Source organism: Pezoporus flaviventris, unplaced genomic scaffold (assembly GCF_033815535.1).
Source record: "Pezoporus flaviventris isolate CSIRO_AGI_PZ_B2104156 unplaced genomic scaffold, CSIRO_AGI_Pfla_v1 ptg000097l, whole genome shotgun sequence".
Taxonomy (NCBI): Eukaryota; Metazoa; Chordata; class Aves; order Psittaciformes; family Psittacidae; genus Pezoporus; species Pezoporus flaviventris.
In genome coordinates this window covers 7502131-7518337 of record NW_026892645.1, presented here as the reverse complement: position 1 = coordinate 7518337, position 16207 = coordinate 7502131, and the positions used below count along the sequence as shown (strand labels likewise).

At 43.8% G+C, this 16207-nt stretch overlaps 1 long non-coding RNA gene across 1 annotated transcript; it reads right to left on the bottom strand.

Annotated features, from left to right (window-relative positions):
- Positions 1–895: 895 nt before the first annotated feature.
- LOC133281320 (uncharacterized) lies at positions 896–9150 on the bottom strand. The gene is made up of 4 exons (XR_009747468.1): positions 8967–9150; positions 7326–7491; positions 5336–5666; positions 896–1016 (listed from the first exon to the last, which is right to left on the bottom strand). It is a non-coding gene; the product is annotated as an uncharacterized LOC133281320 (long non-coding RNA).
- Between the last annotated feature and the right edge of the window lie 7057 nt (positions 9151–16207).

Below are 16207 nucleotides of genomic sequence, written 5' to 3'. Positions count from 1 at the left end.
GAAAGAAGCTAATATACTGCCAATAAGGAAAGCAAAGGCTCACCATCTCCCTCTTCTTGCGTGAAGCTGAGAGAGGAGTAAGTTGGTGTCCTTAAAAGGCTTGAAAAACAAATCACTTCAGTGTTTGCTAAGAGCTGAGTTTCACATGCTACAAAATAGGCAGGTGAGTATGAGAACCTGCTCAGCTAATGAAGATCCAAGCTAGGAAGCAAAAGAGGAGCTAGTGAAACTTTCCCAGGAAAGCTAGACTAACTCAACCAGTTATTAAACTCTTTAAGCAAAGAAACATCAGCAAAGGATGATTTCTTGAGGAAAAGTTCCCCCTTCCTCCATTTCACAGCCCAGCATCATGCAGATATCATAGAGAAGGGGAATCAGGCTTTTCCAAGTGTTTTCCAGCTTCATTGCAACATCTGCCCCAGGCACAGAGTACCCAGACAATTTGATCCAATTTGTTATCAAAATGCATCAAACTCTTTAGTCTCCCAAGTTCCAGGGTGAAAAATCTTTAAGTGCAATTCTAGAGCAAGAATGGCTCCGAGGCACCCAGGTTAGGACGAATGTGCTTTAAAAGCATCTGTTAACTCCGTATCTTTTTTCAGCCATAAAAATTACTTCACACACTGTCTGCAATCCCCATTTATAGGGCTTCAGTACTTGGGTGGATGGAAAGAAGGAAGCCTGGAGCATGTAGAAGGGAAGCTAGCGCACATTTTGCAGTAATCAGTTAATTTGATGGTCTTTTCAGACTCTTCCCTACAGGGTGATGCCTATGCAAGTCTGGCTGTCTGGTTTTCAAAGCATCACCCATCCCCTGCTTCCTCACAAAGCATAGACAGGGACTCCAATCTGTTATTCCATGATTCTACGGCTCCTGAGAGGATTTGCTTCTCAGGGACCAGGGGAAACCCAGCAGCTCTGCACTTTGGTTGGGCACAAGCAGGCATGGAGGGGAGCTGGGATGTCCTGGTAAGGTGGAGCTGTAACCCTTAAGGGATGAATGTGGCACATTCAGCCTGCAGGGAAATGGGAGGAAGCAAAACAACCCGACTGGCTAGTAGGAGGTCTGTCACAGCTCATTGCAGACTAGATGGCTTTTGAAGGTCCCTTCTAACCCAAACTATTCCATGATTCCATGACCCCCAGCTCTCTCAGAAGGCCTGTTCTTCAGCAAGCAAGCATTTTACCGCCTATCACCCACCAAGGCTCAATGAGGAGTCACAATTTCCTCTTCCAAATATTTTAGTGTCAGCTTCTCCCAGTTCCCCACCCTACAAAAAAACCACCCCAAAAGGCTTAAGGACTCTTTTCATTTTTCTTTACTATTGTCACTATTTTTCCCATTCCCCCTTGTCATGCAAAACCAAAACTAAACAAATAAACCCCATCTTAATTATACACAAGCATATGAACACCACAAAAGAGCTATTAACATAATCAGCAAAAAGTACTAATACCAACAGTCTTTCCTAGGGCCCTTTGTGCTGGGTGATGTTGGAACAGCCACTGTGGAGCAGTGCTGGGGAGTGGAGCTGCTTCTCCAGGCTTTATCTCTCCTTCCATATCCCACTGTCCTCCGCACCCCTTGGCCACCCCATCATGACCCTCCAGGGCATCCCAGGGTGGCCTCAGCTTCCAAGGCCTCATCCTCTTCCTGCTTCTCCATGTGCTGCCTCTGCACCCTTGCCCATTGCAGATGCAGGATGCTCGGGGTGGAACGGGCATCTCCTGCCAGTTGGCGGGTGGAGGGAGAGGGCTGGATGCGGAGGGGGTTGAACTGTTGCCATTGGAGATGGCAACAGATGCTTCCTGATGGAGGCTGCGCTGGCTAATTCAGGGCTTTGTGGTTTGAGACAGAATCCCAATTATTTCCAATTAGGAGATTGTAGTGACAGCTGCTCTGAACAGGGCCTCCTCTCGCAGCTGAGAAACATCCACTTTCAGCTGCATTCAGATACCTGCATTGCTAGCATGAGGCATTCAGCCTTTTGAGGTTTATAACCTCTTTTTCTTCCACCTCTTACTATAAAATTCTTCTTCTCTCCCCCACACCACTTCTCTTGAGGAATCTGGCAAAAGAATCATCCTTATCTCTCCCTTACCAAAATCCATTCCTTTTCTCCTTGCTGTATGCAGGATTTAATTGTCCTGTTGTGCTGTCCAGCTTCCCCTCTTCCCACTTCTCCCATTATTCCTGCCTGCCGTGTAATGTATGGGCCCTGTAAGGCAGTTTTGGCCTGACCCAGCCAGCCAAAATCAGAGGAAAAACTGATTTTGTTTTGCCTGGGGAGAATACATCACAGAAAGTGTCTCATTTAGGGAAATTAAGGATGAAGGAAAAGGGAGAGCTAGGAATTTATTCTGGTTTACTGTTAAAAATATATCTATCTACTGCTGTGTGAAGGGCTGATATTTTCCCTTCACTTTTCTCTTTTTTGTCTCTTGTCAAACCGTATCACACAGTCCAGAGGCACAATTCAGGAGAAAGGGGCATAGGGGCCTTTGCTGGCTTGAAAATGCCGTCTGCGGTTGAGGAGTGAACAGGACAAGTCATTGAACAACAAGACACGTTTTGATCTGTTCTCATAGCTACTCATCAGAGGCAAATCTAATCCTCAAAATGCAAACTAAGACAAATCCTTTGGAAGGAGAAAGGGGAGTTTGCGGGTGCTGGCTTTATTTATGATTCAGCTAAACCCTTGTTTGTTTGGATACTGAGTCTGTTGAATCAAAGCAGGGCTAAGCAAACCCTGAAGTGTGTAGTGATGAGACTTGGAGAGTCTCTCCCGGAGGTTCAGAGCCTCCCTAAGCAAAGGAACAGGGATCTTTCCTGATCTCCCTCTTCTATCCCCTTGCCCAGAATGCAATGGAAAGTTCATGATTTCCTTGAGGGGTATTTCTAGAAGGTGCTCTCTCTTACAGGGGAAGGTACCATTTAGCCAGAACAAATCCACCTCAGGTTTGCAGTGTGAGCAGCAAGCAGCTGTAGGGCAATTTGCAATCAGAATTGCTTTCTCTGCTATAGCAAACCATAGCTGGATGGAGCCCAGGACCTCTCTTAAGGAACTGTTGTTCTCTAAGTGTTCTTGCACCCCAGGGGGTCAGCATGGGGATGCTGGGGATGCTGCCTATGCTAGGAAGATGATACCAAAGGGAAGCCAGGTCCTGCATTAATACAGGTGATGGAAGCAGCCATTCTGGGTTGGACATGAGCCTCTGCTGTACCAAGGAGAGACAACTTCAAAACCAATGGTGGCATCAAATCCACTGACATCAACAAGAATTATGACAGCAGGTTTTGGCCTATAGTGTTTTTCTTGATCCCCATGCAGTCATGGTCTTCATCATGATTTCCATTTCACATAGGATCCAAGAGGGAAGTTTTTAGTCCAGGATATTTTTCATTGTGTTACAAAGCACTGAAACATGGCATTTGGATGACAGTGTTGTCTATTAATCCATGTGGAGCACTTAGATGCTACAGAAGATAAGTGCCTTGTAAATACAGATAAATAGATTAGATTAGACCTTGACAGTGGTTCATACAAAAGGCATTTCTATGTGCAAAAATGATAACATTGCAGAAAAATAGCTATTATTTGAAACCTTGGGATAGAGCTCCCATAATTGATATTGCTGGATGAAGCTAATGGAGAAGAGCTGCTGTGACTGCCCTTTTGTCACTGACTAATTCTTCCAGCAACCAAAACCACATTATCCAACTCCCATTTAGGCCTCAAAATGAGTGGCCACATTTTTCTAAGGAGCACAGCTCAGTGAGCACCAAATCCTTTCAAAACTCCTCTTGTGAGTGCTGTAATGGTGGGGACAAAGGAAGGAGAGCGCTTTCCTCTCTCTCTTTTACATCCTGACTGCTTGGAAACCTGGATCACAGCATGGCTCAGCCAGCAGCCCAGAGAACCAGCTGAGGATGTGGACTTAGACATGACCCTAGTGGAGGTATCCTCCTCAGCAATGGGAGACAGTGGATGAGAAGGATGTGGGATTCCTGCTCTTATTGGCTTAACCATGGCTGATCACGAGTTGAATTTAACTAACTGGTACCTATTCCAGCCCATTCAGGTACAAGTTCCCAGCAGGTGTGGGGTTTCTCCAACAATGTAGATTCATGTCTTTCTAATCTCTGGTCTACTGCAAATGGAGGCAGACCCTGGATCTTCATTTATCCCCACGAAAAGAAAAGATAGAAAAGCAAAGAAATCCTGAAATAAACAGCAGTTTTGTTCCTCAAACGAGTTACAATTAAGTAACGGCATTACTCCCTCAGCACCACTTGTTTCTGTTGCATTAGGTACAAACCCCAAGTGTTTAAAAGCCAGCAGATAAATAATTAAGAACGTCATACATCTTTTATTGCCTTCACAAAACATACAAAGGGTGAAATCCTGACCAGTCTGAGCACAGTGACAAAGTTCTTCTTGACTTTAGATGAGTTTGGATTCTAAGTCGTTTTGTCAAATACAATGAAATGTGTCAGAAAACATCTCAACAACCTTAATTCTGACTTTTCTATGACCACTTCTAGAATTTAAACAGAAAACAAATCCTTTTCAAACGATGTGGAACACCTCCAAAATGAATGTTGATTTGAAGATGATATTATGGACTTTTTTCTTTCACCTAGAAAACTGGGCACATATTACAAATGCAGTATAAGCTGTTAGTAATGGGACTTGGAAATAGTTCAAGTAACTAATTATATTTACCTCTTAGGAATATTCCTTCAAAGAAAATGTTTGTACACCAAATTCAATGAAATAGAAAATATCACCTAAAAGAGGGGAAACGAAAAAGAAAACAATCCACAGGTTAAGCAGGAGGTTGTTTTGCCTAAAGAAAAAGTGCACTTCTTTGTACTCAGCTAAAAAATACAGATTTAACATGTGGGCAGTATAGGGCTTCAGGAGTCCTTAATCATTCATTTCCTTGTTTTTAAGTGTGAGGGTTTTGCAAATGATGTGGTAAGTAAGTACATTGTTGTCACTTAGCAACCTTAACTCGTTTCTGAAGTGAGTTGTTTGTTTCTATAATAAATGAGACACTCAGATACCATGGTGATGAGCACAGGAGACCTTGTGTGGTTAGGCAGAGTGCTCTCTTGATAAATATGATATTGCTCAGAGGTACAAGGCCCTCACAACTGAGGAGTAGCTCTTTGCTCTTGTCCGCAGCATAGAAACATGGTCACTGGCTGTGTTTGTGCTGCCTTACAAGGAGCACATGGAAGTTGCTCTGAGGATAAGACTCACTGCCTTTTCAGGCAGAAAACCTGGAGTTTTGGCTGGAGGTCACCTTAATAATATCCAAGACCTACTTGTCCCAGTATGTCCTTCATGGGTTTGTAGCCAGCTCCCAAATGCTTCATTGCTATCACCAGCCTTCAGTGTGAAACTTTATCTTTGCATCCAGCTTCACACCCCAAAACCACTGTTTTTCCCATCTCCAGGCAGTCCTGCTAGAGCCGCACTGTGCCTTCTCTTGTCCCCTAATTACTCCTTTATTCACTTCTTCTGATGTGACACAGCTATAAAGCCAGCTTAACCAGGTGGCAGAAGATTGCTGGCCTCTGGGAAGCCTGCTGTGATAAAGAACCTTCAGTATGGCTCCTGCAGATGGGAACTGATGCCAAACCTTGAGGGCTGTGTCTGGGGAAAAGAAGTGAAAAGACAAATAGTATTGCTGAGATAGAACTCCCTCAAGTCTAAACTTCTGGTTTGTGGGAGTAGATTAAAGCACAAGGGTTAATAACAATGTAAAAATAGATTCTAGACATCTCTGTTCCTTGTTGAAACTGCATTTACTGTACAGGACTTCAGTAAATCCCTGGACATAGCTGATCCTGCTTGAGCTATACCTGATTCTTCCAAAATCTCTCTTTCCTCTCTCCTTTTTCGCATTTCCTGACTTTACACGCAATATATTTGTATTGCTGTTGCTGCTGCTGGAGTTCAAATTAATCTTTTAAGGAAGGATGAGCCACATGAACTTTCTTTTGGTTTTAGAAATCACATCCATATTCATAATCCACTAATCATGTTTGATAAATCAGAATTCATTGTGAAACATACTAAGCCTTCGTGTTGCTTCAGTTTTTAATCTTGTAGGAGAAGCAATCATCTATGCACCGCATTTGAAGGGGTTGGGCTGGGCTGTCTTGGGTGTCTGGTTGAGTCAGCTTCCTTGTTTGTACAATTCAGCTTGTGCTGCCGAGTCTAAGCTATCATCTAAAAACATAATTAAGTCTTCAGCACTTCAGTAACGAGAGGAATCTTCACAGTGTGAATCAAACACCACCTTCTCAGTGATGCTGGCCTGAGTCTGCAACTTGTCTGGAAGAGCAGCTCTAAGCTTTCCCCTCCTTCCAGCAGTGCAACCACACTGAAACCGCAAGATCTTACCCTAGCAAGTCAGCAATGGTAAGTTATTTACCTGCAGTCAAAGAATGAACAGGGAGATGACTGTTTATAGAGATCAGTAGTGTCTATTATTAGGCAGTGATTTGTTTAACCTGGGTACAGTTTGTGGCTGATCATAGAATCCTAGAATGATTTGGGTTGGAAAGGACCTTAAAACTCATCCAATTCCAGCACTCTGCCACACAGACACCTTCCACTAGACCAGGTTGCTCCTAGCCCCATCCAGTCTGGCCTTGAACACTGCCAGGGATGGGGCATAAGAGTAAAAAGTTGGTCTTTTTACCCCTTCGTCCTTTGCATATGAGTGCACATGTTCAGATGCTTTTTAACTATTTGCAGTATGGGATATTTGGCAGCACCTGAAAGAATGCAAGTTTAGCTATGTCACAATTTGTTTTCCACATAAGGATTCCATGAATCCTGACCTTTCCCTTCACATGAGTCCAGATCCTACAGTCTATTCTGCTTCTCTTGCTGCCTGTTCCGAGGTTACCTCTTCTTCCCCATCACCACGTGGCAACGTGACTGAGACTAGAGACAAGCAGCCTGTGATAGGGGAAGGACAGTGACCAGGTGAAGAACTCTGGACCCCAGAGCACCTCCTGGGGATGGTGCAAAGATGGCCAGCTCCAGTCCATACACTGTTCTGCTTTTCCCACAGCCCCAAGATTCGGGCACCCATGATTTCCAAAAGAAATATAGCTGTTATTTGCTGAAGCAGATTCTGAGCCTGCCACACTTAATAATTCAGTGGTGAACTTTAGAGCTGAGCGCAGGTTGAAAAATAACTTGCTTTAGTAAGTACAAAATCTCCATTTCTGCTGCCTTTGCTTCTCCCTCCTCCTCTCACCCGTGGCCCCGGCAGCCCCCTGCAATCCAAACACTCACCATTATTATGCGGTGGAGCAAAAAGGAAAGACGGGAGGGGGGGAACTTCATTTCCTCTCTGTGGGATGTTTATTATTTCTTCTGCTCTCAGCGGTCCCAAGGTCTCTGTCGTTTTACGTGGTGTTTTATAACGGGAATTGGTTCTCATAGGCACCAGTGAGTTCATCTGCAGAGACACACAGAGCCTGGAGATCTGAATTTATACCTCCCTGATGCTGCTGTAATTGGGACTCCCAGGAGAGGAAACCCTGGCAAGTGACACAAATAAACCCTGCCAGACCCCTTTCGAGACCTGGAGCATCAGTAACCCCAGGAGGATTCCCATGATCAAATTACCCTTAAACAAATGCTTGGGCAGTAAGTAAGGCTGTAGCTGCTGCAGGTCAACGAGGTGTTTGTAGAACATGTTTACCAGGTTTATTTCCCATCGCCTGCTCCCATTCAAAGACTGAGTTGCAACAGTGGCAAAATGGAACTGGAAGAAAGCTGCAAGCCTAATTAAAACTCATGACTCCAAACGGCTAGGAATACATTCATTTAGGCCTTTGGTACCTCTGTAGCTATTCAGGCGTAATTAAACCAGCACTGTTTCCCTGAATATAAATAAATAATAGAAAGCACACACATTGTCTCTCCTGCGAACTGAAATTTGGCAATGTCTGTGACATTTGTTTGGGGACTTGATGACAACATTGTAAAGCTGTCTGCATCTCAGTGGAAAACAGGAGGTTAAGGAAGACTGATAGACAGGCAGACAGATACGGATATACAGATAGATCCAGACATATACAAATTATTTAGTTTGCTGCCTTTCTCCCACCCTTTTGCAGTCAGTACCTTTTTTATGCTGGGAGAACTGCACTGCATTGCTGCAATCAAATCTCGACAGCCAAAGCAACTGATCTTTAAATTCAGCCTGTGCCTCAGGTAAAATTATTTGCTGTTCCTCTCATGATACCAACCTGTGCGGCTCTGGGTCAGCCCCTTAACTGCTTGCTCCTGGTTCTTTTATTTCTTTTTCTTTATCAGATTGCAAGCTTTCTAGGGAAATGACCTGTTGTATAAATGCATGTTATTTCCATGTAGGAGGAAAAATAATTAATACTGATGTAGGTGTCATTTAAACAGCTGGGAGGGAACGCATTTCAGGTGCTGCACTGCTTTAACTGCTGGTTAAAAGGGGGAAAGGCCCCATAAGTGACTCACAAAGTGTGCTGGTGTGAAAATTCTGTACTGACTTTGTACAGAACACAAACACCTCCTTATTATAAAAATTACAAGACAGAAATTACAGGTGTAGTTAAAAAATCATGGGATGAAATGCTCAGACCAGATTATAAAGGAAGTTCAAACTTGAGGACCAAAAGAACTCATAAGAGTTCATATTCTGGATGTCCTACCAGAGGCTGCTGGGTTTGAAATAAGCTTATTTGTTGGCTAGCACAGAGCTTTGTTTTGAGCTCAATGGCTCAAATAGGTGCTGTATGATAGGTGCTGTATGGAAACTTGATGGGACCCAGGAACTTCAGCAAGATTTTCTTAGCACTGTGTCAAGGGGTTCCTTCAACCCTTACTCATTGTTTATCACTTAGTCATTAATTAAATGTTACATTACTGGGTCTATCCCTGTTGACAGCTCACCTCTTGGGGTTTTGCTGCAATACAGACCATGTGCAGGCTCTGGATCTCCCTGGTCGTGTTCTGATCATATTCTTGTTAGTGAGCTTAGCTCTTCCGTGCAGCCAGAGGAACAACTTGTCCCAAGAGGTTGGCAGTCCCAGGAGCAGAGCACAGCCAGCAAATGTCCCGTTCAGGACTCAGCTGCTGAATATGAGCTCCTATGAATACAGGCTAAGAGTATGAACTCCTGTTGTCCACATTCTAGTAAAGAGGAAGCCCAGAGATCTTTTCTTGAATGCTGGCCCTACAACCCAGAGGATGCGAGTGAAATCCAGCCCTGGTGCAGACCATGTGCATCAGCTCAAGGAGATGCCCAAAGGCACATTTTGAGCAAAGCCCCAATAGCTGCACCCACACTACCATGCAATACACAGTCTGCCCAGTAGCTCACCAGGTGCTGCACTTCCCAACAGGCCTAAGTTTACTCCATGCCCCAGTTATTCAATGCATGAGATTGTTCTGTGGGGTGATAAAAACTGCAACCACAGAATAGGCCTTTTGTGTGTTTCACTCATCTCACAATCACCAGAAGATGATTTAATTGCACGAGAAAATGTTCTTTTTAATCTCTTAGAATTAGTCATCTCTTCCTCAGTTATCTCTCTATATTTTTGGTTAGAGAGACTGAAAATCTTAATATATCAGTGACATTTATAGCACATGTTAATATTATAAAACGTCAGCGCTCTATTTGCAGAAATGAATACTGATGTGATGGGAGTGTTTTATTATGTCAATGACTTTTATTATAAATATGATAAAACTGTGTCATCTTCCTTTTTTTTTTTTTCCCCCAAATAAAAAATAAACCCACCTAATCATTTATCTCAAGGTTACTGCTCAGCTACCTGGTTAATTTATTCAATCATGCTGTTAGGAAAAAATACACCCTGCAATGGATTTTCACATTGTGTGGTCATTTGATGGATGTTATCATTTACCTGCATGTTTGTTTAGGATTAGAGCGTGACAATGAATACTGACACAGTGGTTTCCTAGGGACACAAAGCCAGGAGGTGCAACCTAGCTTAAGTGAATAATTAATCATTACCAGGGAGTGAAAGATGGTTTGATATTTTGGATCTCCATTGCTCTCTCCAGCATGGCTATTGAAGCTGCCATGCCTCGATCCTACTAGCTCCGTCTGTAGATGATGCTCCCCTGGCCCTCAGGTTCATTGCCAGACCCGTGGAGATGTAGAGGCTCTGGATGGTATCTTGAATGAACCCATTGTGCTTTAAAACCATCATACTAATTAATCTTTATTCCTACAGCTGGTATTTGCAGTTGTGAGTAAGCTGAACTGATCACAGTAGGTAGCTGCACTTCCAACCCCAATAACAAGGTGGCAGCTTCACAAAAGGAATCGTTGGTTCATTGTAAGGATAATATTTTATGCAAAAATATTGGTAAATAATGAGTGTTAGTATGAATTTCTGCTCTCTGTTGAGATTTCCTTACTCAGTTTTTAAAATTGCAGTGCCAGAAGAATCATCTTTACAAGAAAACAAACGTTAACATATTTAAAAGACAGAATGAGAAATCTTTATTTGATTCATTCAAAGTGCCATGATTCCAAAGACTGGGATTTTTCAGAATACCAAAAAACATCATGAATATGCCTCCAAAGTTGAAGGCAGTCACCACAATGAATCAGCACATTCTTGGTCCTTGAGTTAACACACAGCAGGATGAGGGATATATTCCCCTGGGGAGAAAGCACAGGGAGGACAGAGACTGCAGCATTAAGATCCTGCTGTTGCTACGGATAGTTGTGTGCAAGATTGAGGATTTTAGGGGTTTTATTTTAACTTCTAACTTTTTTCTTCTCCTCCCCTTCCCCTTCTGTCTCTCTGCTACCATCACTGGAAAGGGAAACCCAGGATTCCAGTCCTCATAAGGAAGACATCTGTTTTGTCTATCACCTCGGAGGAGGTCAGGAATGGGCTGTCAAGGATGACTGTCATACAGTAGGTAAGGGTGAAATTTAATAAGTGGGTGTATTTAACGGTAGGAATCTGTCTATAGAGAGACACCCAGACTGTGATTTCAGGAGACCCCTGTAACACTGCTGAGACCCAGCAGAGTCATTGCATGCATGAGAAGAGCTGTGAGAGGGGTCTGCAGGGAGCATAAAGGGGCTGTTGAGAATGAATGAAGAACCAAGGAGCAAGAGAGACAGGAGCCTTTTCAGATGCCACCGAACCAGAGTAGTGCAGGGCAAGGAAACTCCCTCAGCTGCTACGTGAATGAGAGATATCTCCAAGCTGGCTCCACTCGTGTGCGCAGTGATTTGATGCTTTGGGGGAAGAGAAATAACTTTCTGCTGGTCTCCAATTCAGAGATCACCTGAAAGGGAGGACATGAAGTGACCGTCCCTGGGGGCACAGCTGATGGTACGCAGTGGGTTGAACCAGGACCATCCCCTCTCCATGCAGGAGAAGCGTTGTTGAAGTGCTGCCTGGGTTATTAGGCTGTCTCAGCAGCGCGTTTATGATGGTTCCCCAAGGAGTCCACTCTGAAGTAGCACAGACACACAGGCATAGAAGGCTTTCCCCTCCCAGAAGTGAGCTACAACAGCACTTTAGCTGGAGACAGAGCAGCTCTTTAAGAGAAAATGCTGCAGCTTCTCTTTTAAATGCTCCACTGGGCTCTTGAGGTTTGCAGTCCTCCACAAGGCTCTGAATGCTAAAGGATACAGTAATGAGCCCTACTAATTCACAGCACTGCCCAGCTGTACAAGCAGCAAGTGAGTGCAAAGGTTGCAAAGCAGGATGTGGAAATCAGCTCATTTCAGTTTTCTTTACTCTCTTTCTCTGTTCTTAAGCCTTCAAAGGGGAGAGGAGATACATACCTTCAGACATACATAAAATAAGGCTTATTCAGATGATTTCCTAATTAGACCTACAGGAAAGCCTGATCTCCTTCCATTTATACTGCTCTCAAACAAGCTGCTCCTGGTATCATATTATTATGAATGAACCACTCTCACTATAGACCTTCACTGGGGTCTTGTAATTGGAATTTAGCATATTTATAAAGCAAGGTCTATAGACACACCCTTATGTACAGCATCCTGTTACACTCAGGAGTTTAAAGACCCATAGGAGATAAGACTAGAGTAAGATCTCAAGGCACAGGTAGATTTTTAAGTCCCCAGAGACCACTGTCACTTGGGTTCTCCAGATGTGGTTGCAGATGTGCTGCTGTTCTTGGACCCTGCCAAAAAATAATGGCATTAATGCAAAAGGGTGGGAGAAAGGAAGAGAATCTATAAACAATATTTATATATCTATGTCTTATCAGTAAGTCTATCTGTATCTTTCTTCCTACCTATCAGTACATTTCCTTGCAACCCTCCTCTTGACACGTCTCCCATCTGCCCTTCAGCAGCAGTAGAGAGCTCGCCTTCCTCCTTGTTCAGCCAGTCCTGATGCACAATGTTGGGCGAATGCCAGTTGTGTCCTGACCTGGGCTGGGTTTTGTTTGCATTTCTCCAGCAAGGGAGCTTTTATAACCTCCACTTCTAATCTCATGCTTCAGGAGCTGGCTGTTGGGAGGGAGATCGCATGAGGAAAGAAACTCCCTTGTGTATGTGCTGGGATTTCAAAACACAGCATGGATGGAGCACTAGAGAGCAAAGCTGACTGGAGGTCACCCAGGAGATGCCTTTAGTGAGTTCCAGAGAGAAAAGCATGGCGTGATGGTGCATATAATACCAGCAAACCAGTGGACCCTGAAGCAGAAGAGTGTCTTCAAGCTGGTGGTAACTCTGGAATATAGAAAAGACTGAGACTGAATGGCTAAAAGGGTGAAAGGTACAGCAAAGGGCAGCTCATGGAGGGAGGAGCATGGGCTAAAGGTGAAGGGAAGATAACAATATCGAAGAAACCACTGTAATGACAAAAAAGACAATTAGGGGATTCAGTGAAGAATCAGAGGAAATGTCTGAAGGGCCTTAATACAAAGGTGAAACTGCCAAATCCATGATGTTGCTGATAAACATGAATAGCAAAGGGAAGGAATGAGGCATCTCAGGGACTGAGAGAAAGACTGGGACCGAGGATTTTGAAGAAAGAAAAGCTGCACAGAGATGCTAGAGAAAACCAGAAGCATCGCCCTGAGGGAAAGGATAAAGGATAAAGCAGAGAGATTGATTTATGGAGAGAGGAGGGCCTGGAAAAGGAGGACAGCTAAGGGGAAACACTGGCAAGAAGAATTCATTTGAGGGAGAGCTAATGCCATGGACAGGGACTGCCTGCCAGATCTTGGCACTGTTTTCATTTGAGTTTGTCACTTTGCCGTAATTTCACCTCCATCTACCCTTTCTGCACCCACCTTGCTGAGTTTCTTAAGGATGACTCATTAAAAGGAAAAAAAAAAGGCAAAAGAAAAGCAATAGCCACCTATTTCTTATTTACTACGAAAGGGCAAGCTGCGTTTTCTATTTGGGCTAGAAAATGCCTTTCAGATCTCAGCTGGCATTGAATCTGTTTGTTCTTTCTCAGGACTCTTGCTCTCCCTGCTCCTGTTTTTCACAGTTGCTCCTAAGAGGAGGGCAAAGCCAATACCGGCCAGGCTAGAGGTGAACTTTCAAACCCTTAATATTGGAGCAGGTTCAGAAGGAAACAAACAGAGGCTGCTCAGGCATAATGTAGGAAATGCCTGGAGACAGATGGGCATTTGGAGCTGAAACAAGAACAGGAAGACCATGAACTCTGAGGCAGCAGGAGGATTTTCTGCTAGTTCCAAGAAGCCACCAGTGCTGTCTGGGGGATAAAGAGGGGTGCTAACAACATCCCCACGTGTGGGATGGAGCCCAGGTAACAGTGGCCTTTCCCTTCATGGAGATGTGACCTCGGCACTGTGGTGACAGTGAGTGGCAATTAATGATGACAGCTTTATAAGCGTATCTGTAACGCGGAGGCTTAGCTCCTGAACAGCTCCAAATGGGACTTTTAAATGCTATTAAACCAGCTGTGCAGTATTTTTTGTTCCATAAGAACAGCAGTGGCAGGCTCTGTGCCAGTTTTCATTGTGCAGATGGATGTACGTGTGGACTCGCATGTGTATGCATAAAACCTGGAAGGGTTGCAGTGTACTAAAAGCCTTCCCTGCTTTCCCAGGCTACTTTCTGATCTCAGGTCTGATCAGAGGAAGAAGGGAGCTGGAAACACAATGTCCTTTGAAAAGAGGAGCATATCTCCTGGCTGTCCATAGAGATGGGGACACTGAGGCAGAAGAAGATAGATGTTTCACTGCTTCCCTACTCCTGGAAGAACATTTTTTTCTCCTAAGCTCACACTCTCAGCACTCATGGATGATATTTTCCTTTGGAATAAAGAGTTTCTGATTACTCCAATTAGAGGACAATAGATAAGCAGGGCCTTATGGCAGGTTGTAGTGGGAGAAACCAGGCATAAATGAGTGGGTATGAAGAAAGGTTTATCAAGAAAGCAGCTACAAGAAGCACGAGGATGTCAACCTTTGACACGAGAATACATCACTTTGAAATGGAAAATAAGAGTAAAATATCCTCATGTTTCACCTGGACAAAATCAATTTGAGAAAGGATATATCTGAAGGAATCCAAGGAATGTGATTTGCCTCCTGGGAGGTGTTTCACAAGCCAAGAATCTCTGCTATCCCATCCACCTACCTGCATCCCACACTCAGTTCTGAGAGTCACCCATCACTTTGCCAAGCTAAAACACACTCTGGCAGAAGACTCACCACTCCATCTTATCCTTGTCTTGCCTCTGCCTGCCTCGTAGCACAAGTCCCTGCAGAGCAGCCAGGCCGCCAGTATCTCTTTCACTTTGGGTTTGCACAGCCTTTTCCTTGGGATCCAGGGGACTTGTTTGTATTAACATAATTGGCAAACACATTGTTCAAATATTAGCAGTGGCAGCAAAACCATTGTGTGGGGCTAGTCAAGGCAAGCGGTCCCTTCACTCGCAACAGTTAAAACCTGGGCGCTGCTGCCAGGCATGTTAGGCATTGAATATGATCCAGAAAAGCCATCCAGCTCTGAAGCTGGCTCAGTCGTAGTCAGTATTAATTTGATGGGGGATAAAGCTACATATAAAGGCCTCTTTCTGCAACCAAAAGCAAGTGATGAAACATTCAGCCTCATGTTCGGTGGCCTCTGGTGCAGGGAGTGAATGAAGTGGTCCCGGTGCAGAAGCAGGATTAAAGGAGTTGTGCACAAGGAGCTTTCCTGTGTCTGCACACCAGGTCCATTGCATCCCTCCTCTGCACAAATTCCAGCTGCGTTGTCCCAGGAAGAGGTGAAGCAGGAGGGTTGCATAAGGCTGGAGAAAGGTTTGAATCAGCAGCATTAACAACCAGAGGAAAATGTCCTGATGGCTTTGCCACTGCCCTGTGATTATGTAAAATACGAGTAAGAAGGTTTTCCAGATACTTTGTTAAATAGGACTTCATGGGAAATGTTTATAGCAATAAGTCAAATTCCACAACCCCACTGAAATCAATGGCATTTTATGCCAGGTATGAACTGGGTCAATATTTTTATGATGATGCCTTCATTGATATACTGTTTGCCTAAAAAAAGGAATGAAAGCTGTCATAAAGCTCAGTTTTTATGTTCAAACGTATGGACATGTGAATAATGCAGTTCCTATATGGCAATAAAAAGGGTGGGAGGAAGATCTTTTACATTCTTTATTGATGAATTTAATGTAACAGACAATACCGAGTCAGTGGCATGATAAAGGGGCTAGGGTTGCCAAGTGCAAGACTCTGATTCGAGCCAGCCCAATGTGGTTAATGAAAGTGAGAATTTGGGTCATTAAGTTATTCATCTCCCTTCTGAGGCTGTGAAAAAGAAGTACCAAGAGGATCACATTGATTTCCAGATTACTTTCATGTAAAACTCAGTGCCCATAAGAGGAAGCTGAAGAAAGCATCTATGATAGTGAGGATTAATAGGAATGTACTTAGATCTCACTGCACTATATACAAAAACCCTGGCCTTCTCCTCCTTCATCCCACTGTCCAATGGTTCTAAATTTCTTTGGTCCTTCAGGCAATCCCCAGTTCTTGGGGACCTGTATTAAGGAAAAAGATTGGTTTTATATAAGAAAACGTGTAGTGCTTTTTTAATGTACATACAGTTAGAACAAAAACAACCCACAACTTCCCCCCCACCACGATCCCAGCATATCCTTAAGATTTAAAAC